The sequence below is a fragment of the Dermacentor andersoni genome, chromosome 1 (assembly GCF_023375885.2).
Source record: "Dermacentor andersoni chromosome 1, qqDerAnde1_hic_scaffold, whole genome shotgun sequence".
Classification (NCBI taxonomy): Eukaryota; Metazoa; Arthropoda; class Arachnida; order Ixodida; family Ixodidae; genus Dermacentor; species Dermacentor andersoni.
In genome coordinates, this window is record NC_092814.1 from 80,452,516 (window position 1) to 80,462,624 (window position 10,109).

A 10,109-nucleotide genomic window follows, 5' to 3' on the forward strand; every position below is an offset into this window, starting at 1 on the left:
TGTTTTGATAGAGGCTACGTAGCTGGAGTTGCAGCTAAACTTTTTGAAAACATTGCGATTATGCCAACTGAAATCCGATGGTTTCCCGCGCGTATGGGGAAAGTGGACGAGACTCGGGTAAACCTCAATCAGGTTGCTCATGACTTGGCACGAGGACTTGCTAACCGTGACAGTCACAAGCGAGCCTTTCACCATCAAGCCAGGAAATCTAGAGATCATTTAATAACATAAAATGACGTTACCAAACATTACTACTTAGGACGCAGACAATTCCCATTGCCTCATTCAAAACTGAACAGGGCTCAGGCAGTCTCACTGCGCTTATTGCAAAGGGGTACATATCCCACACCGTACACCATTAATAAAATATATCCAGAGAGGGAGATTAAGATGGACTGCAACGATTGGAATGGCACCATTGGAATCAGACATATGCTGGCGGGGTGCCCCGCGATTCTCCCCAACCTCGTTGAAGAATGGACACAGTGGGAGAAAAGGATTCAAAGCCCATTGTTTCAGGACCAACTAAGGGCCGTCCAGAGGGCCCATGATGTCGCTGAAAGGCTTGGCCTGACAGTGCCAACGTGGGAGCGGCTCGCCTTGGCTTAAGAAGTCGAGCCTCCGGACCTCATTACAATAAAAGTTTTGACACACACACACAGCTAAAAGACGTTACACTTAAACAAGAAGCATTGTTTGGTGCGCTCCCTTTTGAGCAAACTGAGTTTTCTTAACGCCGTGAACACATCACAGACATAGCTGTTATCAAAGCAGCGCAACCTACCTATATATATATATATATATATATATATATATATATATATATATATATACATATATTTATATATTTATAGTGTATGATTTTAGTCTACTTGAAATGCTTTTTTTTTAAAGCCTACACATTTAAACCAAAGTGAACGATTCGCTAGTTAAACTAATTAGATTATGTACCTTCTTACCTCCAATACTTACGGCACATATATATATATTGAAAAGTTAACGGAGAATCGTCATAATTAAGAGTCTAGTTCGGTACATGTTTCTACAATTAATATTGCCATGCAGATCAACATAACTGCCGCAAATTATTCGTTCAATTAATCGATATATGCAGCGGCGTGCACTGAAGATTCACAATACCCTGCTGATGAAGTTACTATGCGTCTGATCGCGAGTTGAGGAAACCACCGTTCGGAATCAGCTCGTGGAAAGAGACAAGTGTAGCTTCATTTTTGCGTCACAGAATGGTTGGACGGAGAGCCGCGCTTCGCGGTGCCGCATGCATAATCAGGTAAATTGATCTAATATGTTAAACCTTTCATTTTGTTATCCATGGCCATTTTGATGAGTAGAAACACGGGACTGGATTTTTATGACGAATTCCCTTGAACTTTCCGATATAAATACGTGCCGTAAAATTTGTAACTAGAAGGTTGAAAATATAATTAGTCTATGTTGTGAATAGATAATTTTGATATTTATTGCAAATTATGTCCGCCGAGGCAGATAATGCTTCCCTAGTGATTTGATTCGGGTAAGTTTCGTAGGCTTTAAAAAAGTGTGCGGAGCAAAAAAAAAAAAGACAAAGAGAAAAAGAAGGAAAGAAGAGAAAAAGAAAGCAACTATATATAATTTTTGCAGGAATACCAAACCAAATGAACTTTCCTTTGGAAATGATACAACTGGGCTGCGGTTTTGTAGCGATGCCTTTTCCGGTGCTCTTCTTTTTTCGCGCTTCGTCAGCGGTCAGAGCACCGCTCCGACCGCGTTATCAATGGGATCAGCCGGCTGTGAACGGTGGATGATAAGAGCGGCACAAAATCGAGCCGAAAGCATCGTTACAAAATCACGGCCCTGTTTTTGTTTGCAATTCAAATGGGCACCATAAACGCAAAGTTTAAACAACTAAATAGTTAAATTTAGTTCATCATCCAGTTTTTGAACAGGATTGGCGCGCGCCGTGTGTCTGCCAAGGAGCCTAACTGCAAGCCGCGTTTGCAAAGCTCGCAGGTCATTAAAGAAAAATGTGAAGGTTTTATTTTACGTTGAGTGCACGGTATATAAAAGCAAAACCTTGTCAATCACCCGCCGCGGTCGTTTAGTGGCTTTGGCAGCGTGCAAAAATAAAAAAGAAAAAAAGAAAACGCTCGTGTACCGTGCATTGGGTGCACGTTAAGGAACCTCAAGTGGTTGAAATTATGCGGAGTCCCCCAATACGGCGTGCCCTATAATCATATCGTGTTTTGGCACGTAAAGCACCAAAATTTAATTTATTTGCCAACCTTCCCTCGTTAAACATGCGTCGAAACCTCTCATACTTCTACGCACATAAACCCCTCTGCTCACAATGCTTCCTTCACCACTAGCAGAACGGCGCATTAGTCATGCAAGCCGTCGCTACAGCTACGTCTCACACCATCAGACCGCGTGAGCTTGTGTTTGTTGAAAGTGTAAACAAGTACATAAGTTAAAAATAAGATTGTACGCACCATGTGTCTCCTTGAATATCACTTAATTGAAGCGACTCAAGAAACCTTCGCTTAACGTAGATCCCAACGAATGCGTTGGGTACGCCGTAACTTTTGCCGCATCAGAGTTAGCAAATAGACAATGCCAGAAGCGACGTCTAATACGTGCAAAATAAAAAAAAGAGCACAGTCACTGAAATCTGCGTGCGACAGAATTGTTTTGTCATCATGGTCGTTCGCATATTTAAAGGTTATTGGGCGAGTGACTGGTTGATTCATTCAATTGTTAAGAGTTAGGACCGGTCGAGACGTCGGAATAGGCCTTTGTTATAAGCTGTTCTTCAACGGGCTTTGATTGCGGGCCGCGGCGAACGCATTCACACTGGGGCAGAATGCAAAAACCCTCGTGCACCGTGCTTTGGATGTTTGTCAAAAACAGCGGGCATTCGAAATGAATCTGGAGACCTCTACGATATCACTCCAAGCCCGTATAGGCTGCTTTGATGTACGTCAAAACCCAAGATTTCATTTTTATTTCATTAATGTTTTCTGTGTGTGCTTCATATCGACTTTGGGGAGCGGGGGGGGGGGGGGCGAGGGGGTTGAAACGCTTCGATGCTCATGTATCTAGAAGACATATATTCCCGTTAATTGAATGATAATGATATGTCCGCTGGCGCGATGTAGCCATTATTGTACTTCTGTTTGTAACTGCCAGGGAACGTTCAAGAGCGGAGAAACGGAACTGCTCAAGTACCACAATTTTTTTCACTATGTGCGCGTTCTCAACGCGCCATTAATATATTCGGATCTTCCATCATGGCCTTTCTGGCAGCGTGCATGATCACTTTGGTACGTTAAATCTTACATAATATATATGCATAAACTCCCGAGTTCTCGGGAAGCGTAGTAGGGATATGGGCGAGAAAATGCACAGCGTTACCATGAATAAGGCCAGATGTTACGTAAGCCGATTTAGAAACCGCCTAATTAAAACATGTTTGCGGCTTTCCCAGCGTTTTCTCTCGGCTTGCTTCCCTGCAGAAACGCTGTGCACACGAACACCAGCGCTCAACTGTAGTTCCTGATTCATAGTTAATTTGGCTCGTAATCAACGGACTTCGCGTTTCGTCCGTATTTGTTGATAGAAGTTTAATCATTCATGTGAACCGGCGCCGGTAATATAAAAACGAAGTGTTTTTATTGAATTTTTCTCTTTTTTTCTTCTTTTTCCTTTAATCACCTGGCTGCGAGTCGTCCGCACTGGGACGTAAACGACGCAGCGAGGCTGCCTTGTGCGCCAGATGTCAGACAAAAAGGCTGTAAATTCCAGGCGCAGCGAGCCCATATATATATATATATATATATATATATATATATATATATATATATATATATATATATATATATATATATATATATATATATATATATATATACATTTTTTTTTTCTTGACGCTTACTTTCACTGATTTCGTCTGCCTCGTGCCGAAGGGGTAATAATGCACCGCTAATGACTTTGGCCCGAATCAGCTTTGGCGGCATTAGAGGCCTGCAGGCACGTCTTCTAACCTCGGCGGCCGCGCTGCGCCATAGCTGCGGCGGCAGGTCGCCGTGCGAATGTTTCGGCGTGTGTTGAATAACTTGCGTTAACGAATCGTGGATATCCAGTGTGCATCTCTCGTTCTTTATTAAAGGCGGCTCTAGAACAACGCGTACGCAGCGACAAGACACCAACGGCGACAGCGGCCGACAAACCCTCTCCGTCGGGCCCTTACTCGACGCTTCGCAAAGCAAAGCTCAACGCGAACGCTCGAGCCGTCTACTGGAGGGGTCTCTCTTGCGGGCTCGTCGCTTTCCTTCATCGTGTGCTTATCGGCGAAGCCAATTGATGGAGGCGAACGCGGCGAAAAGCGCTTGAGGATCTACACACGTAGAGCTTGTGACGAGGTTCAGCGGCTTTTGACGACACAGCAGAAGGCCAGGTTGCTGAGGCTCGATGGCAGGCCGTTGCAGTTGCATTCCGATGGAAACGGAATGCAGAGACGCCCATCTGCTGTGGTACAGGAGCGCGGTGAAGAAACACATGCGCTCTGATTTAATCCGGTGCCAAATACAACGCGTGGAAACATTGGACGCGTCTGCGCGTTGTATGTCGTTATCATGTTCATATGCATCAAATTTCTATGGGCTTTCTACTAGAACGTAAGGAAGTTGAGGAAACTCTGGAGGCTGGGCGTTAGCCACTGGAAAGAAAAATAAATAAATGAAACACCTCACCCTTATGTCGAATTTCTTCTGCCCAAGATGACTCGCCGAATGTTTCCTGACATCGTGAATTCAATAGGTGTGCGCCGAAGCAGACGTGAACGATGCTCGTCGATCGATATTTCCAGCGCAGCATCAGTACGTTTTGTTACTTTTATTTTATGTATGTATTCACGCATTTCATTTATTTTTTTATAAAGGGGGAGGGGAGACAGTGTAGGAGGGGCGGATGCGTCAGTTGTGCGACATTTAATACACAACAATGAAGACACTACCTTCTTAAAAGAAAGCGAAGTCATTTCGGGTTTGCTGGATGCAGCGGACCAGAAATAATACCGCATAACCGAGCAGGCGACGTTCAGGATATTGCTCTCTCCTCACAGACCTTTCACTAAGAAAGAATGATTCTGTGTATTGGAGCAGAGTAATAATACATTGATAACATTGTGCTGGAAAATCAGCTTGTCATGCCTACGATGCTTCAGAGAAAAAGAAAAAAAAAGGAAGGGGGGGAAATACGCCAAAATTATTTTGATCGATAAACTGCCGAGAAACGGTCGTATAACGAAGAGCATATTGCGTGCTGTAATAAAATGCAAGAGAATGGAATAATCTTGCGATTGTGCATCGCTTGCTTTATAGGCAAAATATAATACTGTGTTTTAATGCATTTACTGAGCTCGTAAAATCGGTTTTATTCCCCCAGTTTTCGTCATAAACGCTTCGCCCGTGAAACCTACTGGGGCATACGCGGTAATACAAAGTAAGAGTTATCTACGTCCCTCAGTGGGATTCGATCCGCGGTTGTGACTTAATGCATATGCATAAGAGTACAAAGCGATAGAGCACTAAGCTATACAGGAGGGTACGAAATTGGGACGGTTGTTTTTTTTTTAAGGCGGAAGCCTGACGTGGCTCGTTGGGATGGCTAATATCCGAAAAAAAGCGGCGTCTAGTCGAGTGGTTCAAAAAATATCATCATCAAGTCGAGGGGTGAAAAAAAGTTGACGAGTGGTACAAAAAATAAAATCAGCAGCAATGGCTCATACCCGAACAAAAAAAAAATAATCTTGAATGTTTCATACCCCCCGTAAGTAAGTAAAAATGCAATGGCTGAATATGAATGAAGACACGAAGGAAAAAAAGAACGATGGAAATTTGAAAGAAAGGAAACATCAAAATCAGGAATGGCTCATACCTCTGTAAGCAAGCAAAGATGCAATGGTTGAATATGAAAGAAGATACGAAAGAAAGAACGAACGAACGAAAGAACAAAAAAAGAGAGAACAAAGAAAGAAATAACGAAAGAGAAAAGTCGGAAAGAAAGAACGAAGTAACCTTTAGATAGTGCATTAGGTGCTCGCATACTACATGCTGATAACGCAAAGTGACGCTCCTTAAGTACTGATAGGCCGCCGGCAGACGCCGCTTATCTCCAAGGTCACTGAAATACCGGCTGTCACCTACATCACACGCCAACCGTATAACCCACATGCCAATGTATATACAGCTTGCACTCAGCATTATGCTGGAACCGCTACCACATAGTGGCACCACCTACCCATTCCCCCACCTTTCAATAGCGTGATATTTATTATTATCTTATCTCTTATTGAATGGTTACCTTATCTATGCGACAGCAAGACAAGATAGGCATGAGATATGTGTGGCTGATACAGTTTGGGAACCACTGCGCCACGGTTGTGAATAGATGAGTGGTGCCGCTATGCGGTAGCGGTTCCAGCATAATGCTGAGTGCAAGCTGTATAAACATTGGCATGTGAGTTATACGGTGGGTTGGTGTGTGATGTGGGTGAAAGCTGGTCTTTCAGGGACCTTAGAGACAAATATGCTCTTGAGATAAGGGATAAGAATGGATACTCTTACGCCGGAGCGGGTTTAAGGAGAGGTAGCTGTGAGTTGTTTTCAGTATATAACGAAGCAATGGATGACGAGATTCCGTCTGACGGTTTAGACGAGGCTTTAGCATCAGTTTGTGCTTTACTTCAAGGCGAACCTGCACCGGAAAGTAAAAGAAAAAGAAGTTTTTATTGGTCCGTGTGCTCATTATAACGACGACTACGTCTGGAATGAAGCCTTCTTCACTCAGGGACAACGTGATTCACTCAAAACTCCGTCACCGTCTAGGGAGCCTATCAACCGTGGAGGACCTTTCGGGACAGGATCTCCTTGAAATAGTGAGTTGGTTTCAAAGCAGAATCCCACATGGAAGCAGAAGAAATATGAGGAAAATGCGACGCATTCTTCTAAACGAGTACGAACACGAGGACATTCAGAAACAGAAGGTCCCAGTGAAAGCTGTAGTAATATTTTATTGGCTTTTTATTAGTTTTGGGAGACATTACAAATGAGGAAAAGCTACTTTGTCAAAAAAATAGATAAGAAGAAATACAAGCAAAAGAAGAAACTGTGGGAAGAATTACTCAGAACGGTACTTCGTGCTTCAACATCTATTGGGATGTCATGGCACTCCGGAGTATTTCACGGACGGAGTATGTGCGAGCTCTTACAACATTGTTGGCTTCGCTAGCTCAACAAACAGACTTATTCACGACATCCTACCAGATCACGATGGTGGAAGAGTTATTCAGTTATTGGAGCAACTACGGAGCACTCGAAAAGTCAATGGACTGTGGATTGTTACCATTCGCGGAAGCAATCGTACTAATGACCAGTTGGTCTTTTCTGACTCTCTTTCCAGCAGACCGGAAGCGATTGGTTACGCGGAAGAGGTCTGCAGGAGATGCGGAAACTCTCCCGACAGACATGCACACATCGTCCACTTGTGTCCATGGGCTTCCAATTACTGCAGGTGTAAGCCAATGCATGGCTTGCCAATCAAAAGAAGAAGTCGACCGTGCAAATGCGGAGGAGCCATCAGTGAACAACACTTCGTCAAGCTGCTCAACTTCCTTATGTCATATCCCAGGCAGCTGTGTTTATTTGAGATCGGCTGTGCACCCGTCCACATCTCATATCCTACAGGTAAGGCAAGGTATTTCAAGGTTAGTATATCTATGCTATATATGATTTTGTTTGCTTTGTCTTACAGCTAAAGATTTGGAAGCGACAGGACAACCCACAAGATCCTGGGAACCTGTATGGCCCTCTAGTGTGCAAGTTCACTGCGCAGATTGGCAATCACCTGAATCAAGCACCTCTACTGAACATACTCAGATCAGTCAACAAGATATTGTTAAATCAGACACCGTGCAGTGACCTCTTCACAGAAGACAATGACTCCGTTGTAAATTTCATATACATGTTTGTTAAACACATCTGTATATTTCCTCTTAAAAGTAGTCGCAGGACTATAGAGTGGGTTAAGGGACCTGTAGCTAGCTATAGGATCCCGAGTACAATCTAGCAGTAAGAAAGTGGAATACGGAGCTTTGTTACTGGAATTTCTAGGACCTTTATTGTCATTCTGAGTTTTCACAGCCAAATCCTACCTTTGCACCCATGACAACGTATCTGTCCGTCCCTGAATCGGTTGAAATGCTTGAACGCATACTACATATTCATATGGACGGAAACATTAAACAATTTGTCAGTGAGGTTTATGCTGTCATGCAGAAAATTCTGCCAAATAAAAACTACATTTACATAATCTCTGCTCCAAGTTCTAGAACCAATTATGTATTAACCACTATCATGACTTTCTATTTAAACGCAAGCCAAATGGGCAATTTTAACCATAACACCAACTTTCCATTTCAGGATTGTGACTCGAGACATGTTATACATTGGAACAGGCCTAACATCGAGCCAAACCCTTATGAGACTGTAAAGATGCTTCTGGGGGGTCACAGCATAAAATTATTATTTTTGATTCGAAAAAGGCCTGGTAACGTATGGTTTTACAAGCATAATACGTTTCCCATCCTGTCGCCGTAGAATCTTTAAAACAAGTTTCACAGAACAACAAAGACGACAAAGAAACTGAGTTGAGAGGAAGCTGCTACGATATATGTCAGGTTACGGGCGAAAAAATAGCTCAAACTAGTACCCATAAACGTATACAGAGCTGCAATTTGCTGTGACTTTTTGTTAAAAAAATCAAGTGCCGTACAAAATCACCGCGTTGTTCCTTTCCACTGCACGGCATTTGGAAACCATGCACCGCCTCTACCAGTCGGCAGATAGTAACGTGTTGGTGTACCATAAGAGCCTGCCAGGCTCATTTCGTCGTAGGGCACAGGCTCGACGTCGTTAGCATGTCTTTTCGTGCTGCGCTTGACGTCCCGTTTCCATGGTGGCTGCAGCGTTGTAGAAAGGCAATGTGGTCGCTTTCTTGAAGAACCATCAACGATTAGCACTTTGCTCGCCGATGCCGCTCCTGAGGCAACCTCCGACTGCGAAGTCACCGCTACAAACCTCCATCGGCAGCGTCAGAGGCTTCCCGATCCGTATACCTCACCACCCATTTCTTTATAAAACGCGCGTACATAAAAAAAAAAAAAGAAGAAGGAAGAAGAGAAATGAAGGCTTATCCTGTCCTTGGCAGCTCAGTTTGTGCGCAGAAGCATGCAAAATATCTTGTTGCTTTTAGATTTCTGTTTCACTGTGCGCGGACAAGACTTCCTAGGTCTGGAACTCTGTCAACAAATGGAAAAACGCGCCCCATTCAACGGAGTAACCGTGCCGACAACCCGCGAAATTTCTCTCACTGGCCGCCACCGTCGACGCACGTTGCAAATTAGTAGTTAAGGGGCGGTATAACGTAAAACTATTCCAATCTTTTCTATTCCAATTCTGGAATCAGCCCTCCGCGATTGGTGAAAATTTTTTTGGACCACCCCCACTTCACCTGTATTTCACGCGACGTCACGAAAACCGCGATAGCTCCCCATCTGATGTGACGTGTTCACACTGATTATGTATGATTTGACTGAGCAAAGGAAAAATAATAATTTCTGATTCGACGCCTTTTCGCCATTAGCCCTCGGCTATTGGCCAAAAGTTTTCGGGCTGCAGCCACTTCACCTGCCTGTCACGCGACGTCACAAAACCGCAAGAACTCACCGCGTCGAAGTGACGTGCATGCGTTAAAGATTCGTTAATATGCCGAAAAAAAGTGAATTTTCTTCTGAAAAGCCGCAGGCTGCCCCGTTCCGAAAGGAATAAAAGATGGCTGCCACCGATCGCTCAGTCACTGGCTACTCGCATTTGCCGGAGGGCATGGGTTTATTTGTGTGTAATAAAACTTTTTGCGTGGCCGTGTAACGTTTTCGAGCACTTTCGGCACGTTTACAACCTCGTTCTGCTAACTCTTTCTTGCTGAGGATCCGTTTTGCGTCATTCTTAAGCCTCGGTTGCTTGCCGCCGTGATAGTCGACGAGCCACCGTAAG

The 10,109-nt window shown here is 43.9% G+C and overlaps 1 long non-coding RNA gene across 1 annotated transcript; it reads left to right on the top strand.

Annotated features, from left to right (window-relative positions):
• Nucleotides 1–4,854: 4,854 nt before the first annotated feature.
• Nucleotides 4,855–9,808, top strand: LOC129380511 (uncharacterized). The gene is made up of 3 exons (XR_008608618.2): nt 4,855–6,934; nt 7,459–7,742; nt 7,810–9,808. It is a non-coding gene; the product is annotated as an uncharacterized lncRNA (long non-coding RNA).
• The last annotated feature ends 301 nt before the right edge of the window (nt 9,809–10,109 follow it).